This window comes from Phoca vitulina, unplaced genomic scaffold, assembly GCF_004348235.1.
Source record: "Phoca vitulina isolate PV1807 unplaced genomic scaffold, GSC_HSeal_1.0 scaffold4, whole genome shotgun sequence".
NCBI classification, from domain to species: domain Eukaryota; kingdom Metazoa; phylum Chordata; class Mammalia; order Carnivora; family Phocidae; genus Phoca; species Phoca vitulina.
Genome location: NW_022589707.1, coordinates 6,813,850 through 6,837,675, shown reverse-complemented (window position 1 = coordinate 6,837,675; position 23,826 = coordinate 6,813,850). Strand labels below are relative to the sequence as shown.

General features: G+C 36.9%; 1 protein-coding gene and 1 pseudogene across 3 annotated transcripts in view; both read right to left on the bottom strand.

Moving 5' to 3' along the window:
• BRAF (B-Raf proto-oncogene, serine/threonine kinase) overlaps positions 1–23,826 on the bottom strand; it is a 166,284-nt gene that overhangs the window by 114,469 nt on the left and 27,989 nt on the right. The window lies entirely within an intron of this gene.
• LOC116631191 lies at positions 23,020–23,138 on the bottom strand (annotated as a pseudogene).

Genomic DNA, 23,826 nt, shown 5'->3' with positions numbered 1-23,826 from the left:
GAGTGGGAGAGGGAGAAGCAGGCTTCCTGTCGAGCAGGGAGCCCAATGTGGGGCTCAATCCCAGGACCCTGAGATCATGACCTGAGCTGAAGGCAGACACTTAATGATTGAGCCACCCAGGCACCCCTAAATAAATCTTTTTTTTCTTTTCTTTTTAAAAAAATTTTATTTATTCATTTGAGACACAGAGATAGAGAGAGACAGAGAGAGAGCATGAGCAGGGAGAGAGGCAGAGGGAGAAGCAGGCTCCCTGCTGAGCCAGAAGCCCGATGTGGGGCTCGATCCCAGGACCCTGGGATCATGACCTGAGCCGAAGGCAGATGGTCAACCATCCGAGCCACCCAGGCGCCCCTAAATAAATCTTTTTAAAAGGTAATAATTCTTTCCTCTCCATACCTAAAGAAATCTATTGTGATAACCAGAAAACAATATGCCTTGTGCTCGCTTCAGCAGCACATATACTAAAAAAAACAATATGCTCTTCTCCCTGAGCTATAATACGGAGATGTACATCCTTATTTTATTTTAACTTTTAAGAAAATTTAAAACAAAAACAGATTTCAAAATACCATTCAAAACTATATTTTAAAATATGGTAAAACTTTAAAGAAAAAAGCGTTCTGTATGGTCTCATTAATGTTATTAATTTTAGTTTATTTCTGAAACTTCTTAACTTTTCTTAAAACTATAAGGCCCTACCTGAAGAATTTGCACAGATCCAAGGTTCCAGAAAATCTTAACATCATAAATCCTTACAGGTAGCTCTCTTTACTTCCAAATCTCTAATGAGTTCATCCTTCTGACTCAGGTAACTAGAAAAAAAGGCTTTAGCCTCTATTCCAACTAGCCTGCTCTAAATTTTTGCTTTCCTGAACAAAAGAAAAGAAAACAAAAAATAAAAAAAGAAAACTATAAAGAGTATTTCTATGCCTCAGTGTGAACCGTATGACTGTCATTTCCTAGTCAGATTCTCTTAACATAATATTCAAAATGTCCAGGAAACAATTCAAAATTACTCAAAATACAAAGAACCAGGAAAATCCCCAAATCGCATGGAAAAGACAACCAAATGATACTAACTCCAAGATGACCCAGATGTTCAAGTTATCTGACAAAAACTTTAAAACAGCTATACTAAATATGCTTCAGTAAGTGATCAAAAATACTTTTGGGGCACCTGGCTGCCTCAGTCACTAGAGCATGTGACTCATGATCTCAGGATTGTAAGTTTGAGCCCCACGTTGGGCGTAGAGATTATTCACAAATTAAAATCTTTTTAAAAAATACTCTTGAAACCAATGAAAAACTAGAGTCTCAGCACAGTGAAGACAGAAGGACAGAAACTTTGCAACTGAAAATTTAAATAATACAAATTTTAAAACTCAATGGATGTACTCCATAGCAGAATGAAGATAGAAGAGTCAGTTAACATGAAGACAGATCAATAGAAATTATCCAATTTTAACAGCAGGGGGGAAAAAAGGAATTGAAATTAAAAAAAAAATAGAACTTCAGGGTTCTATGGGTCAACAATAAGATCTAAGTTGTATCACTGAACTCCAAAAGGAGAGGAAAGTGAACAGTAAAAAATATTAGAGGGATGCCTGGGTGGCTCAGTCAATCAAGCATCCAACTCGTGATTTCGGCTCAGGTCATGATCTCATGGGTCATGAGACTGAGCCCCATGTCAGGCTCTGTGCTCAGCAGGGAGTCTGCCTGAGATTCTCTCTCTCCCTCTCCCTCTTCCTCTGCCCCTCCCTCCACTCTCTTGCATGCTGTCTCTCTAAAATAAATAAATAAATCTTAAAAATTTTTTTGAAGAAATAATTGTTGAAACCTTCCCAAATTTGACAAAACACATAAAACTAAAGATTCAGAAAGGTCACTGAATCCCAAAATGGATAAATACATAGAAATAAACACATATACATCATTAAATGTTGAAAACTAAAGACAAATTATCTTGCAAGCAGATAGATAAAATTACCCACAAACTATAAGGGAACAACATTTCAGATGACTACAGATTTCTCTTCAGAAACTGTGAAGACAAAAAGAAAGTAGCACATTTTCAAGGGTTGAAAGAAAAGAACTGACAACCTAGAATTCTCTATCCAGTGAAAATATCTTACAATAATTAAGTAAAACAAAGATATTTTCAGATAAATGAAAACTAAGAGAATTTGTTGTCAACAGACCTGCTCTATAAGAATTACTAACAGAAATGGTAAATATAATACATTAATCCCCTCCTCTTACATTCTTTAAATATGTATAATAGTTGAAAAGAAAATGTATAACATTGCCTAGTGGGGCTTTGTATGAAGAGAAATGTAACATCCAAGTCGACAATAACAAAAGGGGGGCAGGAAGACAAAGACACCTATATAGTGGTAACATTTCCAATAATACACTTAAGGAGATAGAACATTTATTCTAAGCAGATAGTGAAGACTTTAGTATGTATATTATAATCTCGTGAGCAATCACTAAAGAAACTATATACAGACACAGGATTTCCACACTAAGGAATTTTAAAGTGGAATACTAAACAACGTACAAATAACCCAAAAGAAGGCAGGAAAGGAGAAAGAGAGTAATGAAAAACAGAGAAAACTAACATAAAACAAATTACTAAACTGGTAAATCTAAATCCAAACATATCAATAATTACATTAAATGTAAATGGTCTATAGATACAAATTAAGAGATAAAGATTGTCAGAAGAGATGAAAAAATACCCAACTATATGGTGTCTACAAAAAACTCACTTTAAATATAATGACATGGATAGCATAAAAGGATGGGAAAATATCTATCATGCAAACTAATTTAAAAAAAAGTTTTACTGACTATGTTAATATCAGATAAAGTAGACTTCAAGGAAAAAAAGAGGGAGAAAAAGTGACATTACACAATGATGAAAGGGTCAATTCACTAAGAAGACACAAGTATTCTACTGTGCACCTACTAACAGAGCTTTAAAAAACATGTAATAGAAACTCACAAAACATGAAAACAAATTCACAATTATACTCGATGACTTCAACACTCCTCTTTCAGTAACAGAACTAGCAGAAAGACTAGTAGGATGTAGAAGAAATGAACACCTTCAATCCACTGGATCAAATTATATTTACATAACACTCTACTTAAAACAGGATACAAATTCTTGTAAAATGCACATAGAACATTCACAAAGATAGATCATATCCTAAATCATAAAACAAACCTTGACAAGTTTAAAAGAACACAAAGTATGTTCTCTGACCATAAAAGAATTAAACTAGAAACAAAGATAACTGAAAAACCTCCAAACACTTGGAAATTAAACAACTCACTTTTTTTTTTTTAAAGACTTTATTTATTTATTTGACAGAGACACAGCGAGAGAGGGAACACAAGCAGGGGGAGTGGGAAAGGGAGAAGGAGGCTTCCTACCGAGTAGCGAGCCCAATGTGGGGCTCAATCCCAGGACCCTGGGATCATGACCTGAGCCAAATGCAGATGCTTAATGCCTGAGCCTCCCAGGCGCCCCTAAAAACTCACTTCTTAATAATCCTTGGGTCAAAAAGGAAGCCCCCAAACCACAGGCCATTATCCTTCATAGGCAAAGATGCAAAAATCATTAATACACTAGCAAATAATCCAGCAATTATAAAAAGAAGTAAAAATGAAAATACAACATATTGAATTTGTAGAATGCAGGTAAAGTAGTACTTAAAGGGGACTTTATGCCATTAAATTTATATCATTGTATCAGAAAAGAAAAATGGTCTCAAATTCATCTTAAGAAACTAGAGAAAAAGCAAAATAAACCCAAAGAAAGTAGGACAGATAATGAAGAGGAGATATCAATTGAATTGTAAACAGAGGGGAAAATACATTTAAAAAATTAAACTGTTAAAAAGACAATAGGGGGCACCTGGGTGGCTCAAGTCAGTTAACATCTGCCTTCGGCTAGGGTCATGATAGCCTGCTTCTCCCTCTCCTCTGCCACTCCCCCTGCTGCTCCCCCTGCTGCTCCCCCCTGCTTGTCCTCTCTTCTCTCTCTCTCAAATAAATTAATTAAAAAAATAAAAAAGACAACCAACTCAAAGTGGAGTCACTTGTGCTAAGCCCACATCACCATCCAAGACTTAATACCTGATATAGATGCAGTTTTGGTCTCCCCCACAAATGTAACCTTAACCAGTCAGCCTGGAATACCTAGTCAGTAACTTGCCCGATAGACCCACGCTGTCCCTGCACCCCCCCCCCAAAAGAATGGTGACCTTGCTTGAAAGAAATCAGCTCTTTGCTAGAATAACTTCCTTGTCCTACCTCCTTCTGCCTATAAAAGTCTTCCCTCTTGCAGAGCTCTTTGTAGCTCCTTTCTATCTTGTAGATGTGATGCTGCCCAATTCATGAATTGTTGAATAAAGCTAATCAAATCTTTAAAAATTACTCAGTTGAATCTTGTTTTTTTAACAAACCAAAGCTAGTTCTTTGGAAGCATCAATAAAATTTATAAATCTCTAGTGAGAAAGACAAAGTAAAAAGAGAAGACACAAATTACCAACATTAATAATGAAAGAAGAATAAACTGCAGACCCTCAAAGACATTTAGAGGTTGATAATAAGAGAATATTATGAAAAACTCAAAATGTACATAAATTCAAAAACAAAAGAAATGAACCAATTCCTCAAAAACCACACACACACACACACACACACACACACACACACAATCTCCTACAAGGTGGAAGAGGTCATCTAAATTTCCTAAAACCATCAAGGAAACAGATTATTTTAAAAACCTTCTTTAAAAGAAATCTCTAGATCCAAATGATTTCAGTGACAAGTTCTACAAAATGTTTAAAGAAATAAGAAATGAGACTAATTCTACACAATGTCCTCCAAAAACAGAATAGGAGGGAACACTTGCCAACTCACTTTATGGAGCCAGCATTGCCCTTATACCACCGTGAAAGACTGTACAAAAAAAGAAAACCACACACCAATATCCCTTTTGAATATAGATGCAAAGTCAAAGAAGAAATCACAAGGGATATTAGAAAATACTTTCAGAGAAATGAAAATGAAAACACAATGTATCAAAACTTATGGGATACTGCAAAACCAGTCCTCAGTAGGAAATTTATACTGTAAATTCCTCCCATCTCACACCATATATACAAATTAACTTAAAATGTATAAATGACCTAAACATAAGAGCTAAAACTATAAACTCAGAAGAAAACAAAGTAAATCTTAATGAGTTTGGATTCGACAATGGATTATTCATTATGACACCAAAAGTACAAACAAAAGAAAAAAACTGGATTTCAACAAAATCAAAAACATCTGTGCAAAGGACATTATCAAGAAAGTAAAAAGACCACCTATAAAAGGGAAGAAAATGTTTGCAAATCCTGTATCTGATAAAGGTCTGGTACCCAGAAGATATAAAGAACTGTTACAACTCAACAACAAAGACTACCCAATTAAAAAATGGGGAAAGAACTCTAACAGACATTTCTTCAAAGATATAGAAAAAAGCCCATAAGCACATAAAAAGATGCTCAAAATCATTAGTCATTAGGGAAATGCAAATCAAAATCACAATGTGTTATCTCCCACTTACTAGGATGGCTATTATTTGAACACACACACACACACACACACACACAGAGAGAGAGAGAGAGAGAGAAAGTAACAAGTGCTGGGGAGAATATGAAGAAACTAGAACCCTCATGCATTGCTGGTGAGAATGGAAAATGATGCAGCTGCTGTACCAAGTTTGCTGGTTCCTCAAAACAACAAAAAACAACACAGAATTACCAGATGACCCAGCAATTCCACTCCCAGGTATATACCCAAAAGAACTGAAAACAGGTACCCAAATACTTGTACACCAATATTCATAGCAGCACTATTCACAATAGTCAAAAGTTACAAGTAACCCCAAACACCCATCAATGGATGAATGGATAAACAGACTGTGGTATACATGGGCAATGTGAAAGACAACAGACACTAAAGGTTGTATGTTTTATTATTCCATTTGTATAAAATTTAAGAATAGATAAATCCATAGTAACAGAAAGCAAACTGGTGATTGTAAGGGGTTAGGGGAGGGAAAAATGGAGGGAGATTACTTAGTGGTACAGGGTTTTATTTTTAAAGTGATGAATGTATTCTGAACTAGACAGAAGTGGTGGTTGCACAACACTGTGAATGTACTAAATGCCACTGAATTTTTCACTTTAAAGTACTTATTTTATGTGAATTTCACCTCAATTTGCAAAAAAAGGAATGAAGGACTGACCATGCAACAATATAGATGAACTTTGAAAATATTAAGTAAATGAAGACAGACATTAAAGAATACATATTGTATGATTCCTTTTATATGAAATATCTAGAATAGGCAAATCTACAGACAGAAAGATTGGTGGATGTCAGGGGATGGAGGAAGAGAGAGAATGGGAAGTGACAGCTAATGGGAATAGGGTTTCTTTTTGGAGTAATAATCATTTTTCAGAATTAGTGGTGATGGTTACACAACTCTGAGTAAACTAAAATCTACTGACTTGTACACTTTAAAAGGACAAATTTTATGATATGTGAATTATATTTCAAATTAATCTTAGAATGGGGGAGGGGAGAAAGCTAAGGATCAGTATTTATAAAACTATCAGAACATTTAGGAAATCTCAGCAGTGCCAAAATATATTTATTTATAACCCTTCTTTTCTAACTTAAGATAGCCAAACTGTAAATTAAGAATAAAATAGCTAAAAAGTAAAAATCAATCAATCAATAAACTATGAATCCAACCACTGGGAAGCTTTTTAAAAATTCAACTTCCAAATAAATCCTGAGTTAAAGAAAAAAATCCACAAATGAAAGTACAATATTCAGAAACCATTGACAATAAAACACTACGTATCAATGCAGCCGAAACAATACTTAAAAGAGAAAATCAATAGATTCAAATGCACTTATCAGAGGAAAAAACAGATCTGAAAATACATTGTTTGATGTAAGATAGAACAATAATTATAACAAAAAACCTCGAGTAAAAAGAAAATAAATTTTAATAGCCAAAATTAATGAAGGAGCAAATGAATAAGTGCATTAATGGGCGCTTGGGTGTCTCAGTCGGTTGAGTGTCCAACTCTTGGTTTCGGCTTAGGTGACCCATGAGATCAAGCCCCAGGTTGGGCTCTGTAATCAGTGGGGAGTCTGTTTGGGGATTCTCTCCCTATGCCCTCCCCCAACTCGTGTGCGTGCACATGCTCTCACTCTCTCTCTCTCTCAAATAAATAAATAAATAACCTTTAAAAAAATTAAGTACATTAAGTTAAACTAAGGATTAATTCTTTGAAGAAATTAATATTGATCAATCCCCTGAAAATTTCAAAAAGGAAATAAAGAATCAAAAAGGTAAAAAAAACACACAGATAAAGATGAACGATATGGAGGACAGTATTACAAACAACTCCAAATAACTGAAAATTTAGTTGAAATAGGCATTTACATGAAAATCTAAGTTGCCAAAATCAACTCAAGAAAACTTGGAAACCCTAGGTAGTAAGCCTGTAAAGAAACTAAAAGGTTGTAAAACGTGTATCCAATAGAAATACCAGGGCCTAAGGTTTTATATCCCTTTCCTTAAAGGGATGAAGGATAACAGGTGCCATTTTATCTTCCTCCACGGTCTGGAGATGCCATGTGGTTGGAGTTCCCTAACTATAGTAAACAACTGACACACACACTCAAGCAGTTTTGCACTCAAACTCAGACTTAAATCCCCCTTTTAACTAATGGAGTTAATAAAATACCTGTATTCAGATACTTCCTATGACACATACACACAATAACACAGAAAAGAGAGACAGAGAATCAACAGATGAATGAATAGATTGAGATGGCACAACATTAGTGGCGTGAAAAATGTCCAACAATTTTCTGTTACTACCTCACAAAAGAGGACAAGCGTCAATTTCCCTAATAATTCAAATTACTGAAAGGAAAGTGGAATTTTTGCTTTTTCTACTATTTAGTTATTATTTAAAGTTAAATTCGGGGTGCCTGGGTGGCTCAGTTGGTTAAGCATCTGCCTTCAGCTTGGGTCATGATCCCAGGGTCCTGGGATTGAGCTCCAGGTTGGGGTCCCTGCTCAGTGGGGAGCCTCCTTCTCCCTCTCCCTCTGCTGCTCCCCCTGCTTATACTCTGTCAAATAAATAAAATATTTAAAAAATATATTAAAAGTTAAATTCAAAAGGTTCCCCAGATGAAAAATATTCTGGGCACTGATTAAACGTTCTTTATTTTTTTCCAATATAAAGACTATAGCCAATACAATTTACATAATCAATACAGCAAAAATTTATACAATTTTAAAAGTTGACAGCAAAAGAACCAAAACAGCTCAAATGGCCAGATTCACTTTTCTGCTTATTTTTGATTATTGCCAGTCCCAATTTACATAATGGACATTAAATATAGCTAAAGAGAAATAAAATGGAAGACAGTGTCATCAACATGACAACTCTGTGAGCAAATTACCTTAAACTCTACTATCACACACTTTAAAATGACTGATAAAAAGTCATAAAAATGACTTTTAATCAGTCATTCTAAAGTCCACCAACAGCAGGCTTCTATGAACAAACTCAGGAATAATACACAAAAACTGACAGTGGATACATTATGAGAAGTAAGACTAGAGCTCTGTCAGAATGGAAGTTAAAGTTACCCTTCCTTGGGTCGCCTGGGTGGCTCAGTTGTTAAGCATCTGCTTTTGGCTCAGGTCATGATCTCAGGGTCCTGGGATCGTGTCCCGCATTGAGCTCCTTGCTTGGCGGGGGGCCTGCTTCTCCCTCAGCCTGCCACTCCCCGCCTGCTTGTGCTCGCTCTCTCTCTCTCCCCCTCTCCCTGACAAATAAATAAAATCTTTAAAAAAAGAAAAATAGTAATAATTAAAAAAAAAAAGTTACCCTTCAATGTATATGCTTTTGTATTTTTTAAAACTTTTTGGCAATTTTCAATAAAAACTAGTTACAAATTTTTGAAATTATATATAAATTTAAAGCCATAATGAATCAGTGTAGTCACTCTATTAACAGGTTTTTTAAGATTTTATTTATTTATTTGACAGAGAGAGAGACACAGCGAGAGAGGGAACACAAGCAGGGGGAGTGGGAGAGGGAGAAGCAGGCTTCCCGCGGAGCAGGGAGCCCGATGTGGGGCTCGATCCCAGGACCCTGGGATCGTGACCTGAGTCGAAGGCAGACTCTTAACGACTGAGCCACCCAGGCGCCCCCAACAAGTTTTTTTTTTTTGCATATCAAGACCAAGTATTAATCAGGTAAAAAATTTATCTAATTAGAACTAAGTTTTTATGATTAAAACTATATTCAAATAAAAAGGTTAAAGATAAAATGTTTAACTACTGAAATTTACTTATTTAAATAAGATTATAAGAAAGTGATATTTCTAAAGAGATATTCACATATCAGATAAATCTGATTCTTCTAGAATGTTTTGTGGTTATTTTTGGTGGATCCAGTTTATGTCATCCTACTTTAACATTTAAGGAGATTTTCAATACTAATACACACTCGTGTATTTTATGATCTTATGCATATTTTTTGGGGTGCATAGTTCTGTGAAATTTTATTTAAATCCAATTAATTAACATATAATGTATTATTTGTCAGGGGTACAGGTCTGTGATTCATCAGTCTTATATAATACCCAGTGCTCGGTGCACCTGGGGGGCTCAGTTGTTAAGCATCTGCCTTTGGCTCGGGTCATGATCCCAGGGTCCTGGGATGGAGCCCCGCCATCAGGCTCGCTGCTCAGCGGGGGGCCTGCTTCTCCCTCTCCCACTCCCCCTGCTTGTGTTCTCTCTCTTGCTGTGTCTCTGTCAAGTAAATAAATAAAAATCTTTAAAAAAAAAATACCCAGTGCTCATTACAACACATACCCTCCCCAATGTCCATCACCGAGTGATCTTACACATATTTTAGAAATAAGCCAGCTAACTATGGATCACACACACAAAAATAGCTCCAAATGAAGACGTTTTGACATTTCTAAGGATACACCCATCATTCTACATCTACCATTCTAAACTTGAAAGTTTTTATATTTTGCAAGCAAAATACTGATACTAAACCAATCCAGCACCATTTCATCCACAGACTTAACATCACACACACACACACACACACCTTGTTCCACAAAAGTCAAATAAGGACATTAAAAAAAAATCAGTTTGTAATTTTCCCTTCCACCTTCCCCCAATTCTATGACTCTGAAGTACTCAATGTCAACATTTTGAGTCATTTTCTTCCATATTTTTCTCTCTGCCTTTATGTTCTTTTTAAAAACAAAACCAGGATTACACTTGATATATTATTACTTGGCAACTATCATGGTTCTGGTAATTTTGTGTTCAAGTTTACTCAACCAAATATTAAGACATACACATTCTGGTTATTGGAACATTTTGCTCAACAATGCAGCAGCACACAATAGTTAAACAATCACACATTTACCAGGGCTTTTATTATTTTATTTATTTATTTATTTGACAGAGGGAGACAGTGAGAGAGGGAACACAAGCAGGGAGAGTGGGAGAGGGAGAAGCAGGCTCCCCGTGGAGCAGGGAGCCTGATGCGGGGCTCGATCCCAGAAACCTGGGATCATGACCTGAGCCGAAGGCAGACGCTTAACGCAGAGCCACCCAGCCCCCCTACCAGGACTTTTATTTTTGCGGGATAGATTCCCTAAAGGGCAATTGCTGGATTAAAAGATGGACACAAACACACAATTTTAAAATTTGTAATAAACATTAACATATACTTTTGCAAAAGGCTTTACAAATTATCAATCCTTTCTTTTTCATTAATTTTTTTTTAAAGTAGGCTTCATACCCAGCATGCGGGGCTTGAACTCCCCACCCTGAGATGAAGACCTGAGCTGAGATCAACAGTTGGATGCATAACCAACTGAGCCAACCATTGAGCATCCCTAGAAATTTTCAATCCTTAGTCAGTACCTGTATCTCAATCCTATCAGCAACTCAGTCTCATCATGCCCAAACAGGTGCTGATAGGTTCCTGATTTTCCTATAGTCCAGTGAAGAAGTGATGTTATTATTTTTTATTTATTTTTTGCTACAATACCAATGGACAAAACATAATCTTGCTGTTAATACTAACTTCCTGGGGCACCTGGGCAGCTCAGTTGGTTAAGTGTCTGCCTTCAGCTCAAGTCATGATCCCAGGGTCCTGGGATCGAGCCCCAAATCGGGGTCCCTGCTCCACGGGGAGCCTGCTTCTCCCTCTCCCTCTGCCTGCTGCTCCCCCTGCTTGTGCTCTCTGTCAAATAAATAAAATCTTTAAAAAAAAAAAAAAAAACCAACTTCCTTCTCTACTAATGAGATTATCTACTCAGACGTGAATCTGCATGTGTTGTTTTATGAATTATAGGTTTATATCTTTTGTCCACCCTTAATGCAGTGTCATTTTCTTATCAATTTGTGAGAGCTCTCTGTATATTAGGGCTGTTAATCCTTTGTTAAGTGTCAGGGTTTTTTTGTTTGTTTTTTACAGATTTTATCTCTTTGAGAGAGAGAGTGAGATTGGGGGAGAGAGAGAGAGATCATGAGCACGGGGGAAGAGCAGAGGGAGAAGCAGACTCCTCGGTGAGCAGGGAGCCTGATTTGAGACTCAATCCCAGGACCCTGGTATCATGACCTGACCTGAAGGCAGACGCTTAACCGACTGAGCCATGCAGACACCCAAGTGTCAGTTTTTTCCATTGTCTATCACATCTTTTCCTTTTATGTGCACACTATTATCTTACAAAAATCCTGAATTTTTATATATTCAAGTGTGTCAATCTTTTCCTTTATACTTCTTGGATTTCCTAACTTGCTTAGTTCTGCTCCATCCTCCAAATTGAGAAAAGCACTAGAACTTCCTAGTGGCTAAGAGCATGGGCTTTGTGGTCCTAATACTTTGGATTAAATCTTATTTCACCACTAACCAGTTGTGAATACTTGGGCAATTTCCTAATTTGTCTCCTCAACTACAGAATGGGAATGATGAAAGTACCTACTTCATAAGGTAGTGAGGGAAGGGACTAAATTAATATATGTCAAAACCTTAGAATAGAACATACAGAATTACCAAAATGCTTGTGTTTATTATTTAAGTTGGATCTGGAATTAACAATGGTCCTCAAAGTTTACCATGCACAGAATCACTAAAACAGCGTGTTAAAATATAGATTGTAGAGCCTCATGTCCAGAGTTTCTGATTCAGTAAGTCTTCAATAGAGCCTGCATTTTTTAATAGGGTTCCAGGTAATGCTGATGCTGCTGGTTGTGGGCACCTCACTTTCAGAACCACGTATTTAGAATTAAAAGAATGTTTCTTAAATCTCTAAAAAGTTAATGTTACAGTATATGGGATCAGTTTTCTAGAGATGATTTCCAGTTTATTTAATTACATCTCCTTAGTGTACAGATAGTGTACATGGGATCTATATTGGTTCCTTTCATGTCTGAAAATATCTTGGCTAGGTATGGGATTCTTTTTTTTTTTTTTAAGATTTTATTTATTTAGGGCGCCTGGGTGGCTCAGTTGTTAATCGTCTGCCTTCTGCTCAGGTCATGATCCCAGGGTCCTGGGATCGAGCCCCGCATTGGGCTCCCTGCTCCGCGGGAAGCCTGCTTCTCCCTCTCCCATTCCCCCTGCTTGTGTTCCCTCTCTCGCTGTGCCTCTCTGTCAAATAAATAAAATCTTTAAAAAAAAAAAAAAAGATTTTATTTATTTATTTGACAGAGAGAGAGCATAAGTAGGCAGAGTGGTAGGCAGAGGGAGAGAGAGAAGCACGCTCTCCGCCGAGCAGGAGCCCGATGCGGGACTCGATCCCAGGACCCCAGGATCATGACCCAAGCTGAAGGCAGCCGTTTAATAACCGACTGAGCCACCCAGGCGCCCCATGGGTATGGGATTCTTAAATGTACTTTTTTCTCTCCATAGAGAGAAATGCCAATGTTGACTTATCTTTCCTTTCTGTTCTGTCTACAAGCTTCTGATCATCTGTATCCCTGATACTCAGGAATCTCATCAGGAAATGTAACTTTTGCTTGTTATTCTTTCTTCAGCTCAGAGATACGGTCTTCTATTGTTTTTTATTTCTCTGCTTTTTTCATTCTAAAAATCCCTCAATTCATATATTAGATTTCCTGAGTATATATTCTAAGTCACTCACATTTTTACTCATGAATTCCATTTCTGTGTATTTTTCCTTTTTCATTGTCAAATACTGATTAATCACTTATGTACCCAAGACTATTCTAGGCTCTAGCCACATAGCAGTAAACAAAATCCCTGCCTGCACAGAGTATACATTCAGGTAGGGGAACAGACAAACAGGAAAACAAACATAACAATTTCCAACAGTGATAAGTGCTTTGAAGAAAATTCAATCTAGGTAAGGGAGAGAGAATAGAGGAGAGGCTCTTTTAGAAAGAGCAATTTGTGGTCAAGAAAGGTCTTATCAGAGGTGATGACATTTGAACAGATAGGAGAATGACCTGAGGAAGCTTGAGAGAATACCCCTCAGGCAGAGAAAAAAATAGCAACTACTGAGAAAAGCCCTAGGTTAGAAGTGTGCCTTGGAGATCGCAAAAAAACAGGAAAGCCAATGTAGCTGGTGTTAAGAAAATGCAGATAGTGCAAAACAACAGTTCTCAAACTTCTTGGTCTTGGGATCACTTTACACTCTTAAAAATTATTGAGGATCTCTAAAAGCTTTTGGTTATGTGGGCTATATCTATTGATAGTTGCCATACTAGAAAGTAAGACTGAGAAATTGTCAAACTATTAATTTAATAAGAAATCCACCATGTAACATTTTTAAGTACATTGTCCAAAACAAAAAAAAATTTAGTGAGAAGAATGACACTTTTTTCCCCCCCAAAGATTTTATTTATTTGACAGAGAGAGACACAGCAAGAGAGGGAACACAAGCAGGGGGAGTGGGAGAGGGAGAAGCAGGTTTCCCGCCGAGCAGGAAGCCCGATGCGGGGCTATCCCAGGACCCCAGGATCATGACCTGAGCCTAAGGCAGACGCTTAATGACTGAACCACGCAGGCGCCCCAAATGACACTGTTTTACATCTTTACAATTCTTTTTAATGACTAGCTTAATAGAAGATAGCTGGACTCCAATATGTTTCTGCAGGAATCTGTAGCAATAACCACATGTCAACGAACAACTGAAAACTCCATTTCACACTCATGAAAATCCAACTAAAAATTAAGTAACATCTTGGTATATTTTATATTAATAACATCTTGGTATTTTTTATATCCCTGTGGATCCCTGGAAAGAGCCTTGGGGGCCTCTGGCTATCTCCACATTTTGAGAATCACTAGTTTAGAAGATAAAGTGACAGAGGCAGGCAGGGGCCAGATTATATAGACCTTGAAAATCATAGTTAAAAAGTCTAGATTCCATTTTAAATGAATGTGGTCTTCTTTTTTTTTTTTAAGATTTTATTTATTTAAGAGAGAGCATGAGGGGTGGGGGGGGACAGAGCAGACGGACAGGGAGAAGCAGGCTGACTCGACTGGATCCCAGGACCCTGGGATCATGACCTGAGCCGAAGGCAGATGCCTAACCAACTTGAACCCTGGGATCATGACCTGAGCAGAAGGCAGACGCCTAACCAACTTGACCAAGCCACCCAGGCTCCCCTTAAGTGTGGTTTTCTAAGCAAAGAAGTAACATAAATTACATCTTAAATGATCACTCCCATTGCTATGTAGAGTAGAGAATGTAAGGCGGCAAAACCATTTAGAAGGTTATTGCAGTAACTGGGTACATGAAAGCTAAGACTAAGGTGGTGACTATGGAAGTAGTGAGAAGTGGTACAGCGGTTCAAGATATATTTCAAAGGTAGTGCCGATGAAACTCACTAGAAGACTGGATCCTGGATCTGAAGAAAAAAGATCTTACTTGATCTTGTAGAACAGAAATTCGGTTCTTAGCCGTGGTTTCTTTTTTTTAGTTTGTCTCTGAAATTTATACATTTGGGAATTAGTTCCAGAGAAAATTCTCCTGGCTCCATGTTTGAAATATATCCTTTATCAGATTACTTCTTACCACTTGCCCTGCTATCACCTTAGTCCAAGTGACCATCATCTCTCCCCTAGAATCTCCAATGATTTGTTCACTGAACTCACAGATGATTAGAGTAAAAAGAAAACAGGAAATTGTGGATAATGCATTTTAAGTATGGTTGACACATGCAAAAACACATGGAACTCCAGTCAGAGCATTTTAATCAAACAAAAGGCTTTGGCCCTATATCAAAATATAGGCATAGGACAATACATTTTTTATGTTTTAAATTAAAATATAGTATTTATATCTTAATTTCCTTAAAAATTTTTCCACTTTAACCATCTTCAATTAACAACCAACTGCTGGTACTGATTGCATAATAGAAGCATCCACTTAAATAGCAAATGTAAATAGCAACATACTTTTCGTTTGCTCTTAAAACAAAGGACATCTCAAGTTCAAAGATCACAGCTGTGGAGGTAATACACCTTAATAATCTATGAAAACTCAAATAAACCTTAAATTGATAAAAATATTCAAACAAGAAAGAAATGAGATAATTACACATGTAATTCCTGTAAAACATTCTACTTGCTGTAAAAAGTACAGAATGTCTACAGCCCTTTCTATTTAAAATATAAGCAAGTTCTAGACACCAACCTCTGTGTTGCTTTGGTCAACTTTGTTGATTTTTATCTCAAATAAGGAATAACAGTATTATTTTTCCTTAATTTTTTTGAGTATAGTTGACACACAATGTTACATTAGTTGCAGGTATGCAACATAGCAATTTGACAAGTTTATACATTATGCTATGTTCACAAGTGTAGCTACCACCTGTCACCATACTGTTTTTTTCTTTCTTTTAAGCACAACTGAACCACCTGCTTCAAAAGAGAACACATAAAGGATAATTTTCCTATAGCTCTATGCTATGAAAAGCAAAGCAAAGCAGTCACTTAATCTTCCTATTTCCTTGCCATCCTTGGCAAACATTCTGCACTGTGATCTTAAGGAGTCTACCTTTAACATAGTTAAGATTTTAACCACTACATTTGGAATCCACCACAAGATGCCCTTCTGTACCATCTTATTAGATCCTGTTTAGTCACATCTTATGATACCATTTTATCCCCCCAAGGCAATTCTGTTTTTCCTCCAGGTTCCTTTATTTACTTCTCCAGTTAGCCGTGTGAGATATTTTAAGACCTGACGTTTAAACTATGGTACACATTTTTTCAAGGCTTCTAAAAATGTTTTTAGGTATTTCTAGCTATTTAACATTGTTTAAATACTCAGTAAATGTGAGGCACTGTTGGGAGCACCAGACACATAAAACTTTGTCCTATCCTTATAATGTACTGCAGTTATTTTTATTTAAACAATTCTAAGCCCACATTTTGTTTCAGTTCCTTTTTCTAAAGATGAATAACCACACAATGGATTATTTTGGCTTTCTCCCTTCCTGATAAACTATTATATATATTCGAATGGTGATTACTTAATTACATACTAATTTATCCACAGACCTCTTTGCCTACTAACTAGAACTAATCCAAAATATGTTGTGTATGTAAAATAAAAAGATAGCCATTTTATTGCATGTTCTGTGCCTGTCAGGTTATAGATATACACTGGCTCATTTAATCATTACAACACAGTAAGATAGTATGTATTCCATTATATAAATGAGTGGTAAGGTTCATTAAGGTTAAGTAACTTGCCCAAATTCACACCAAGAGGGACTGGAATCCAGATCCATCTCGCACAGTAATAAGAAATAAAGATGGTATCTTCAATAAAGGCTTCAAACAAATCACAAATTCAATGACCATCTACAGTAGACCTTGGCAATAAAACAGGATTTAACCAACATATCCGTTATATGCAAAGAACTATAGGCTTTGGAGACATGGAGATAATCAGACTCTACTTTTTAGATAACAGTTTAAAAGGGATATAAACTATCTTTTACTTCTCTAGAAGACCTCAATTTAAGTCAGCTCCCCATTATAGAAGTTCTTAAACTTCCTAGTTTTTCGTTTTTCTTTTCCTTTCTTTTCTTTCTCTTTCTCTCTCTCTGCCTTTCTTTCTGCCTGTCTGCCTTCCTTTCTTCCTTCCAAGATTTTATTTTTCCGTAACATCTACAACCAACATGGGGCTTGAACCTCCAACTACAAGATCAAGTTGCATGCTCTACCCACCGAGCCAGCCAGGAGCTCCTTAAACTTCCTGGTTTCAGAATCCCTCTATAATCTTAAAAATTATGGAGGACTTTCAGAGCTTTTATTCATGTAGGTTATAGCTTTCAATGTTTACCATATTAAAAAGTATAACCAAGAAATTTTTATTTTTTATTTTATTTTTAAAAGATTTTATTTATTTATTTGACAGAGAGAGAGAGAAAGAGCACAAGTAGGCAGAACACCAGGCAGAGGGAGAGGGAGAAGCAGGCTCTCCGCTGAGCAGGGAGCCCGATGAGGGGCTCGATCCCAGGACCCTGGGATCATGACCTGAGCCGAATGCAGACACTTAACCGACTAAACCACCCGGGCACCCCAAGAAATTTTTATTTTTAATTCATTTAAAAATTACACACAAACCCATTAACTCAACTGATCTATTTTTTATGAAAAAAATAACTACATTTTCCAAAACAACAAAATAATGAAAAGGGAAAGTGCTATTTCTTATATTTTTTATAGTATCATTAATATCTGTGTTAACAGAAGACATCTGGATTCTCTTATCTTCTGCATTCAGTCTGTTGCACTATCACACATTTTATCACTGGATCCTCATGAGAGAATGAGAGTGAAAAGGCAAACAGTGTCTTAGTATTATGAAAATAGTTTTGAGGGGCGCCTGGGTGGCTCAATCGTTAAGCGTCTGCCTTCAGCTCGGGTCATGATCTCAGAGTCCTAGGATTGAGCCCCAAATTGGGCTCCCTGCTCAGTGGGAAGCCTGCTTCTCCCTCTCCCACTCCCCCCTGCTTGTGTTCCCTCTCTCGCTGTCCCTCTCTGTCAAAGAAATAAATAAAATCTTTAAAAAAAAAAATAGTCCTTCAAAGCATCCTTTACTATTCCTTCATAGCACCTTTCAAAAATTTATAATTACATTTGTGTGCACAGATTATGTTCAAGGTCTGTGTTATCTCTAGACTACAGGTTCCATAGTGACTGTTTTTGTACATGAATATGTCCACGATGTCTACACATTTTGCCCAACACACAGTCATCACAAAAATATCTACTGAATTATCATACTATAATAATATAAAGAAACTACTGTGGTTAAAAGAGGGTAAATGGACAATATGTGTCTGGAAGCAAATTTGGAAGACTTCCTATTTGACTTGGATCCTAAAGGATAGTTAGAATTTTGTTAAAGGTAGGTGGGTGTGGGTGGGTGTAAGAGTATTCCAGCCACAGTAAACAATCATCAGTGGCATCTAGGTACAAGTTATGTTCCTAATAAGTCTTGTAATAGTATGGTTTGGGAGGAAATAAAGGTAATAAAGGTAAGCTGAAAAATCTTCAATGAAATTTGGGTTTTATTTTTTTTAAGATTTTATTTATTTATTTATTTGACAGAGAAAAACACAGCAAGAGAGGGAACACAAGCAGGGGGAGTGGGAGAGGGAGAAGCAAGCTTCCCGCAGAGCAGGGAGCCCGATGGGGGCTCCATCCCAGGACCCTGGGGTCATGACCTGAGCTGAAGGCAGACACTTAACAACTAAGCCACCCAGGCACCCCTGGCTTTTGTTTTAGAGACAAAAGCCAAATGGTCAACATCCATGGTTTAAATTCCTTATACCACTATTTACTAGATGGGCTTGGATATGTTTATTCCAAATCTTATTCTGCTCATACTTCACAAGGCTATTGTAATGGTTTTATGAGATCATAATTTTGTGTGTTATTTTGTTTACTGGCATTACTCTAAACTATTATCCTTTCTCCCTGGACTACTACTTATAAAGCCATCTTTAAAAAAAAAAAAAAAAGATTTTATTTATTTATTTGAGAGAGAGAGAAAGCTGGGGCTGGGCCAGGGAGGGGAGCAGAGGGAGAGGGACAAGCAGACTCCACATCAAGCGCAGAGCCAGACTCGGGGCTCAATCCCATGACCCCAAGATCATGACCTAAGCCTACATCAAGAGTTGGACGCTTAACCAACTGAGCCATCCAGGTGCCCCTACTTACAAAGGCATCTTAACTGGTTTCCCCATTTCTTTTGCCCTATTCCCATTCCTCTCTCATTCATTCTCCATAGTCAGAGTGAAATCCCTAAAACACAAATCTGATCACATCACTTTCCCTGCTTAAACCTTTTAATGGCTCCCCAGTGACTCAAAATAAAACCTTAACTTCTTAGCACAGATTACAAGATCCTAAATGATGCCACAATATCTACCTCCTGCCTTATCAGGCACTATTCTTCCCATCCCTTACTCAATAAACTCAACAACACTGACCTTCCAGCAGGAAAGCCTTTACACAAGCTACTTTTTCTTCTTGGAAAATTCTACCAAGCACTTTCCAAACAAGCACAGCTTTTCCAGATAGAAGAGATCTTCAGATCTCACTTCCTCAGAGAGGCCTATCCCGATCACTCTCCCCCAGTCTATACTGGATGCACATTAAACTCCACAGTACCTGGTATTTTTTCCTTTGGGCACATAATCACAATTCAGAATTTGTGTGTGTGTGTACGTATTTTTTTTTTTTTATAATTTGTTTAATGGATGTCTGATTACAGAGACCACATCTAAGCCAGCACATACAATTTTTTTAAAAATTGCAGTTTTTATTGTTATAAATGGCTTTTGATCTGATTAGACATATAGTTTAGATGTTTACTCTGGCAACAATGTTTAGGTTAACTAACAAGCCAGAGAGGCACTGGAGGCAAAGAGTACCATTAAAAACATGCCACAATTATAGGCAAGAAGTAATGAGAGTCTGAACTACTGCTGATAGATTTAATATCCTCACAATAATCCTGTAAGGTAGCAAGGAGGAAGCTAAGGTTGTTCTGAGACAGTAAATGGCCATTCCATAAGAGAAAGTTTCAAAACTTTTCATATAATATAGCTATGAGTTTAGATGACCAGAAAAGTAGAGAAACTATAATTCCAACTTCACAAAGTAAATCACCACAATTGTAATACTGAAGTGGGTACAAAAGAAACCCCTTTATTCAACGTAATAAAGTCTGGTGGTTGGTTAACTGAACAGATTTGTTAAATCAGAGAATCATAAGCAATGATAGAATCTTAAACATCTTATTTTACTTAAAACTGTAAAATGAACAGTCATTCTCCAATCCTTGATGTAGGGCAAGGGATCTTCCTTTAACAATAACCCATACTTAATCTGACAGCAAATACTTTTTTTTAACGGGAACTATCAGTTAACCTGATGAGTTGGTTAAGTGTAAGTCAATTAAGAGAACTTAAACTATTTTCCCCTTTTGAATACTATAGTTGAAATGATGGAAAATGAATAGTAATTTACAATGTGATGGCCAAATGCATGGTTTACACAAATGAGGGCACACAGGAGACTCTTTATTAGGGTTGTAGGCAGACAACATTATTTAGTAATGTATTCATCAAGAAAATTAAGAAAAATTCAGATTTTTCATATTTAATATTTACAGAACCACCCTCACTTAGGGTTAATAGATAGATATGTCAGATACAGTTAAGAGGTATGTGGAAGACTTGCCATTCCACACGGCAGAACGCTTGATGGTGGTGGTGTTCTCATTCTTCTTTGCACATTTGTCTTACTGTGACACGCTACAGCTTAAATACTGAGTTAAGTAAATGTATGGTTATTATCTAGTTTTAACTAAAGTAAACCTTATGAAATAGACATGAGGCTTGAAAGGAATTCGTACCAAAAAATCTCAGACCTCCTACTGAACCTAACACTACTGCTGCTAGAGAAAAAGGCAAAGCTGACATGTTGTGTGCTCCTAGTACAAGCTGTTTGGCAGCCACAATACAGGATTAAAACAATGATCTGATCCAGTAGTTCTCAACCAGGGCTGACTCTTGGCAGTGTCTGAAGATACTCTGATTGTAAGAATTGAGGGGAGGGTACTATTGGCACCTAGTAGGGAGAGACCAGGGATGCTGCTGAACATCCTATAATGCAAAGGACATCTCCCCAAGCCAAGAATTATCCAGGCCAAAATGTCAACAGTGCCCAGTTTGAGAAATCCTGACCTAATCAGATCTGACAAGAAACTAGCCAGTTTTAAAAAATTATCCAGATTATTCAAAATACAGATGCGTATCCACTATCATTAATGATGAACCTTGCCATAAGAGTGTAATGGCCTGAGATATTAGCTAGAGATAAACAAAACCATCAAAATTCCTTTCACTTTTAGCTTAGTTTTTAAAAATTTATTTTTGTACAGAACACACGTGATTTATAAGACAAACATGTATTGGGGGTAATGAATTTTACTGATAATATAAAAAATTTTAAAGTCTGAAGATTCAAACAACGAAAGCTAATAAAGAGATATCAGTACATTGACATAAGTAGAGTTTATCAAAATTCTAATTTAAATTCCTAGCTAAAAGAATCTGGTAAAGAAATGTTTTATTCTCGGGCGCCTGGGTAGCTCAGTCGGTTAAGCGTCTGCCTTTGGCTCAGGTCACGATCCCAGAATCCTGGGATCGAGTCCCGCATCAAGCTCCCTGCTTGGCGGGGAGTCTGCTTCTCCCTCTCCCCTCTGCTCGTGCGCGCTCGCTCTCTCTCAAATAAATAACATCTTAAAAAAAGAAAGAAAGAAAGGTTTTATTCTCTAGGACAAGCACAACCCAGGGTATTAAACTGATTCAAGATTATAATCCAGATTGAAAACCATCAGTAGGAAACCAGTCAAGGTGCCAAAAGTATAAAGAAAACATGAGCTGTCAATTGTGGTTAACAAACTGACAAGAGTAACTGTACGTGATACAACAGTAAGTGAGGAAGCTCCAATAGCATGGTGGTTAAGAGCATGTCCTCTGTAATCACAGTGCCTGGGTCCAAATCCCAGATCTTCCACTTAAGCAATGTACCCCTAGCCAAGTTGCATAACTTTTCTAAACCTACTGTTTCATCTACAAAATGGGAATTACAATATCTAATTCTTTTGGCCCTTGTGAAAATATATGGGATAGCATAATAGTTTATTTTTTTTTATTTTTTATTTTTTTTAAAGATTTTATTTATTTATTTGAGACAGAGAGAATGAGAGAGAGAGAGAGAGCACATGAGAGGGGGGAGGGTCAGAGGGAGAAGCAGACTCCCTGCCGAGCAGGGAGCCCGATGTGGGACTCGATCCTGGGACTCCAGGATCATGACCTGAGCCGAAGGCAGTCGCTTAACCAACTGAGCCACCCAGGCGCCCGATAGCATAATAGTTTAGAGCACAAGCTTTAAAATCAGAATCAGCTCTGACACTTATTAGCTCTGTAATCTTGGACAAAGTACTTAACTCCCAAGTGTCAGTTTCTTCATCTATAAAACATATTTAAATTAAAATATAAATTTTATTATATAATTATGTAGAGAAAAGTTTATAAAACGTATCCACAGTTTAAAGAATGACTGCAAAGTTAAGAAACAGCACTGCCAGGACCTTAAAAGCTTCCCACATGTCCCTTCTCATCCACTGTCTGCCATTCCTGGGGTAATCACTATTACTCTTCACTTTTGTGATAATTATTCTCTTGATTTTCCTTATAATTCTGTACCTATATTTGCATTCCTGAACAATAGTTAATTCCATGTCTTTGAACTTTTTATAAATAGAAGCATGCTGCATTTAAATTTTTGTGACTTCTAATGTTTGACTAATATTATATTTGTGGGATCATACACATTGGTGAAGGAGCTGTTTTTTCCTGCTCTATTTGAACTAAGTTTTTATTAAACTAATAAGAACAAATACTACACTTGATCTTAGCCAAAAGGCCAAGAAGTGATGAACCAAATTTTTATTCCATGAGTGAATACACCACGATTTACCTATATAATCCACTGCTGATGGACATTTGAATTTTTTTCTTTGTATTTTGGAGTTAAAATGAATAATGCTGCTATGAAAAGTCATATCTACATGCCTCCTAGTCCACATAGTCACAGATTTTCTCTAGGGCAATGGCTGATTCTCAAACTATGATTCCTGGACCAGTAGCACCAGCATCACCTGGGAATTATCAGGCTCCACCCCATTCCTACTGAATCAGAAACTTTGGGGGTGGGACCCAGCAGTCTGTTTTAACAATCCCTCCAGGGGATTTTGATGCACACTCAAGTTTGACAACCACTGGTCTAGGTTAAATACCCAGGAGTGGTGTTGCTAGTTGTAGAACATCCTATTATTTTCCAAAGTGGTTCTTCTAATTTATACTCCCACCAGCAGTGGAAGAGCTCCCACTGCTCCATATCCTCACCAATGCTTGATACTGTTCAAATGTTTCATTTCTGCCAATTTAATCTGTATAAAATGGTCTCCCATGGTCTTAATTTCTATTTTCCTAACTGTTGATGAGATTAATGATCTTTGCATATGCTTATTAGTCGTTTAAATTTTTTTTTTTATTCAAATGCCTGCTCCGGTTTTTTGCCCTTTTTTCTTTTTTTCTTTCTTTTTTTTTTTTTAATTTTATTT